This window comes from Protomyctophum parallelum, assembly GCF_964188405.1.
Source record: "Protomyctophum parallelum genome assembly, chromosome: 11".
Taxonomy (NCBI): Eukaryota; Metazoa; Chordata; class Actinopteri; order Myctophiformes; family Myctophidae; genus Protomyctophum; species Protomyctophum parallelum.
Window position 1 is genome coordinate 6,882,044 of NC_139707.1, and position 6,258 is coordinate 6,888,301.

Consider the following 6,258-nt stretch of genomic DNA (forward strand, 5'->3'; position numbering starts at 1 on the left):
AGTCTTTTTTATGACCAATGTATTTGTATTTAAAGTTAACATAACTAAGTAAATGCATTTGAAATTAAATACAAATGTTACTGATTGATTGATTTATTGATTCTTTATTTAAGTGTCTTGCTTCCGAAGAAGCCCAGCCCATATGGATTTACAGGACACTTTTTACAGTTTACATAAAACAATTACAATAAACCGACATGACGGTTTGCAAACAATGATCAAGTGAATACCAAACAGACACTCCAGATCCTTACGAGGCAGATTACATAATATACAACATAAAATAAAATACATGTACCTACTTGAAGAGCTGGGATTGTCTTCTACTCCAGGCTCTAGAAACAAACTAAATAACCAGTCTAACTTCTGTCCAACATCTTCCCAGAATAGATCAGGATTTCTTTGTTGCATTACCTGAAACAGTGGAACCCTCAAATCATACAGGGTACAATAAAACACAAAATGAAATTCATTTTCCACATCATTTAGGTCACATACAATACATAATCTAATCTTTTCTGGCACCGCTGAAAGCCGCCCTACCTCAATAGCCAGAGGCAGGATATCAGTTCTCAGCTGGGCACACAATGACCGCTGGTTTCTAGTTGGAAAGGATTTGACATACAGTTCAGTACCAAAACACTGCTTCATCTGGTATGATCTAAGTTTTGGTTTAGACCATATGTCATTTGACCATTTATCTTTGTAATTACAAAATAGTTTTTGTTTCAACCTATTGATATTACCACAAAGCATATTCTGAAAGATGTAAGATAGATCTGCCTTCAGGATTCCAATTGAAAAATAGCATAAAATTATTCAGGATTTCAATTCAAATATAGCAAAAAATAGCTGATCTACATGCTCAAAACGGAGTCGCACTGCGACAAGAGTTCTGGACAGGACGTCCATCTCCTCGTCTTCATCAAGAGTGCCCCGAAGCACGCCGACTGGCGGCAGGCCATCAGGGCCACCTGGGGCAACGGTACCCAGCATGCCAGGTTCACGCTCATGGTGCTGATCGCCCTGGGAGCGCCGATGATGTCGGACGGTCAGCGGATCCAGGGGGACGTCCAGGATGCGCTGGAGCGCGAGGACCGCCTCCACGGCGACCTGATCCGGCAGGACTTTGCCGACTCGTTCCGCAACCTGACGCTGAAGGTGCTCATGCACTTTCCGTTGGGCGCGCCAGCGCTGCGGCCACGCCCGGTTCTTCATGGCGGCCCGACGGCGACACACTGGTCCACACGCCCAACCTGGTGGACTACCTGTGGGACGCGGCCCAGAGGACCGCCACCACCGACCTGTGGGTGGGCCACGTGTTCAGCAGGGCCGGGCCCACCCGGGACAGGAACAACAAGTAACTGTCCTATCAACGTGATGTCCCGGGACGTGGTGGAGAAGATCTACCAGGCCTCGCTGACCCTCGACGCGTCCATCCACATGGACGACGTGGTGGCGGGCATCTGCGCCTACGTACCTGGCGGGCGTCGCGCCACAGCATCACGCGTCCTACATGGGGGGCGCCTACGTGCCGGTGCCGCGCCACCCGTGCATCTACAGGCAGATGATGACCTCACACTGTGGAGTGCATTGCCCCCGTAACGGTAATGGCCTTAAAGGAGCATTCATATATGGGGACCAGGTTGGAGGAGGGTGTGTAGAGCCCAGGATCACATTAGATGATTGACACAGGGATGAAAAAGGGGTTACAAAATCGTGGGATAAAAAATATATATATATTAAAAAAAAGGAGTATTCAGTGATTTGGGTGATTTGCAAAACCGCCCCGGTATAACAAGATGTGCACATACACACGCTCTACAGTGGGGGACACACGCAAAAATAGCATACCTTTATTAATGATGAAACCATTAATGTTCATGGATTACATAGCAAATAGTCTAAGGAAGAGTCACAAATATTTGTGTAATTTTAGAGAAGGTTTTCCTACCGCGAATCTAACCGCGCGTCACCTGCAGGTTTTTCCGGCGGTGGAAAGCACTCACATTTCCATTTCTTTATTGGCAGACGCCAAAAAGGAACGCTTACACCAGCGTTTCTGCTATGACCCTCCAACAGAGCAGATGCAGATGCTCTGGTGAAGGTGTATTTTAATAGGAGCCCAACCATTTTGACACACACCGAATTGAGCGATGACGATGCTGCATGCAAACGGAGGTCGTAAAAAATAAAAACACGGAGAGTGCTTCTTCAAGGGGCTTATGCCAACTCCCATAAACCCCCTTCACCCACGACTGAGCTCTCAAGTAATGTACCTTGTAATTGAGAGATCCAACGGACAAAATACAATATTGTCCAACAGACATGAGTAATATTTTCCCCCTATACCATCTATCACGATTTTAACTTTGTATTCGTACCATTGTTTTTGTCGTCTCTGTCGGGTGGAAACCTCATATGTCCAAAACTGTTGCTTTTCAGGATTCAAATTCAAAAACGCCAAAAGTAAGTTTGGAGCTTGTAATGTAGGCTATATCATACTACATCGATGTAGATACTCCACTGTTAGGTTACGTATGATTCATGATGGCTATTTTTGATGTGTTTGATGTATTACCATGTTTTGGTTTTTGCTTACTGTAAATCGCTCTGGATTCAGAGCATCTGCCAAATGCCTAAATTGAGAATTGTAATATAAGTTGTTAATTTAGGAAAGAACACAAAGTTAGAATATGGAGATAAGAGGTCTCTGACCCGACAGTGATGATGTATATCACGACACCAAACGTTGCTTTTGTATTTCTGTTTTCCTTCATGTTTGAAAGCGCTTTGTGGCCAGAGTAATGTGATGGATCACAGAGTGCAAAGGTCCGTTCGCCCTGACAAGAGGGAATGTAACAAAATACTCCTGTGACACCAGGAAAGAGCAGACATGATACTGAAGAGCTAGGTCACAAAGACCAGAGCGGCGGAGAAATGTGTGTGTGTCTGTTTGTGTGTGGGTGCGTGTGTGTGTGTCTTTTTATCTAGATGGATTGATAGATTGAGTGTCTGTCTGTCTGTCAATGATTCACTTCAGATAGATTGTGTGTGAGAGACACTGGTGAGTAGACGTGGCCGTTGCTTTTTCATCTCTCGTCCGTCCCTCTACTGAGTATGTGCACGGCGTCAAGGCGATGACTCTTCCTTTCTCTGGGTTTTGAGTGTCTCTCCAGGCCTCTACAGGCCATCGCCTCAGATCCTGGGCTGTGAGACGTGTGAGTGACACAGTGTGAAATGGCTCTCGCTGTGGCAGACACTTCATCCCAGGGCTCTGATAGAAGGCCTCCATCTTCAGGACATTCAGCGTGTCTTAAAAAGGTCAGCCGAGGAGGAGAACCCCACCGTGGGCAGTGTTGTCGCATTTCCTGAGAGAAACAAGCCCAGGGTTTAGGAAATATGCTGTATCACAGTATCGGCCCTTTATCCTGGTTAGTTTGTTCAGATAACCGGAGTGTGGAGAGGGAAAGTAAAAGCCACTTTTCCGCATGAAAATGTGCGTGCACGTGCATTTTGCCGCTCCTAAACGTTCGGCACCTAACGTCGAATCATTTGAAAATAGCCGATCTACACGCTCACAACCATCTTTTATATCTGCTCTTTTCAAAAGGTCTTGAAATAAAATGTTGATTATTTGATGACACGGGCTCCGTGGCACAAAATATTTTCAGATAGGTGCATATTAATTAAAAAAATAAAAAAATAATGGAAGCAAGCCTAAATATGCAAATACACTTCCTTGTAACGACACAGAGAACACGTTGAACCGTAGACAATTTGTGGGTGAAGCACACAATGGGTATCGCCCGCCCGGGGCGGCACAAGCTTTTAAGGCAAGCTTTTATGGGGACATTAGCTCATATAAAGATGTCCACTACGTAACTCAATAGAGGTCATACACCAGCTAATAACAAGAAAAACGTTGAATGATTTGCAGTAGAAACTGCAAAGTGAAAACGCAATATATTACACAATTAGAGAGAGTCATAACGTTATCATGCCAAAGGAAAGTATAAGTAATAAAATGGGAAACATCTGACAGATATTAAATAACTATCTTGATCTATTTGTTTGTTTTGTTGGGCACTAATGTGCCTGACATTTCCGCGGAATTTGGCCCAGACTGGCCCACCACAACTAGCGCACTGATACTCTACTTCGGGTCAAGGCCCATACAAATACTTGAAATACAAGCCCTTGGCTTAACACCACGACATTTTACTGTAAATGATACACGACCAGCAAACAACTAATTCAACATTTGGCCCAGACCGGCCCACCAGAGGGTCGGCCCACCAGGCATATTATGCCTGGTATGTCCTGTGGCCAATCCAGGCCTGCGTGATCCAATCACGTGACAACCTTATATCTCTCAAAAGTTATCAAAATTGGTCGAATGAAAACAAAAGCCGGCAATGTCGTGATCAGCAGTCAAACTGTTTTAAACATTGAGCCTCTAACAAGGAACGCCTGTTGGGTCCCACTCCGAGGCATCAGCTCCTAACAGGACACATTGCTGAGCAACATGGGGTTCACAAAATGACTATCCATCACTTGAAAGTAAGGGCAATAGAGGCAATACAATATTTTCGTAACTTTTTTTTTACTATATAAGGTGCTATATGCAGTATGGAGGGGCAGGGGCCAAAATATAGTATTACAAAAATCACACTTGTGTGAAGAGAGGGGTGCTCTTATCATCATACATTAATTTTCTTCATACATGATCACATTCCATGCTCAGCCAATCAAATCATCGCATTCCGTGGTACACAGACACACAAAGCTGGGCATAGGAGGGCTATAGCGCCTCAAAAGTATTCTAAAAACAAGTGGTCTCCATTCATATACTAACCAATGTGTCGGGATACCAATTTCATCCAACGCATACAGGTACTGTACATGATAAACAAGTTGATTTGGAAGTGATTGGAAGTCATGCATTAAACAAGTACAAATAGAATATAATTTTGCTTGTTGTTAGCCTCCTTCATTGGACCTATTTTCATCAATTCATCAAACATTCTATTCAACAAAACATCCTCCATGAATTCAAGGCTTCCTGGAATGAGTAATTGAGAGATGAAACAAAAGTAATTTGGGGGAGGTTAAAGTTCTCCTTAAAGTGCTTAATGTTAGGCCATGTCTTGTCATTAAAGGAATATAAAGTATGTTGTTTACTGAATAAGGTCATAGAAAGCAGTAGAAAGATGTGTGTTGAAGCATGAAGTGCAACAGAGTGGGGCTGGATATTGTAGTATATTCGAGACGTCTCAGAGATCAATGACAGCCAGGTCTGTGTTATGGAAGGTGACAAGAAGATGATGAAATACTGGATACTAAGAATGTTGAAATACAAGAGTGGGGTGTGTGTGATAGATACTGTTGATGGATAGACTGACAGACAGAACATCAATGTTTGGCTCATGAACAACAAGATTTCAAAGATGACATTAACCCTATGGACCAAGAATAGGGGTGCTTTCAGACAGTGGTTGTCAAAGTGGGGTCCAGGGACCGCCATGCAGGGGTCCTTGAGGGAGTTCCAGGGGGTCCCCATTCCCCAGCTAAAAGATTTGGACCCTTATGGGTGTGTAACTCTAGAGTAAGAGAGTTAAACTAACATTGTTTTTACAATATAAATTGGGGTCCCAGAGATCGAACTGCCATTGCATGTCAAACTGGGGGTGTCCTTGAAATGAAAATGGTTGAAGATCACTGCTAGAGCTGTAAAGATCTTCTCTTATGGGGGGTCCCTGGCATATGGGGGTCTGTGGGTTGATATGTCAATTTGGGGGTCCTTGCTTGACGTGAAACAGTTTGAGAAGCGCTGCTTTAAGACATCAGCACTAGTTACTGTATAAATTCTGTAATGCCATCAGTGTGTTCCATTCCTCAGTGACGCAGAAGGGTGCGGGTATCATGCTGATAATACTGTTGTTGTCTCCACCAGGCCGAAGGCATGGGGGGAGAGTATGTTTTGCACTCCGTCCGTCCGTCCGTCCGTGTGTGTGTGTGTGTGTGTGTGTGTGTGTGTGTGTGTGTGTGTGTGTGTGTGTGTGTGTGTCCGTCTGTCCGTGAGCAGCTAATCTCGGCCACCGTTAACTTGGTCGATGCCAAATTTTGCACACACTCTCCCTGGATGCCAACGATGAACCTCTGCCCCAAACTTTCCAGAACGGCCTGTTATAGCGCCACCAGGAGGCCGCTTTGTGCAAAACAAGTTTTTGCACAGCACACCTACAGATTTTGTCC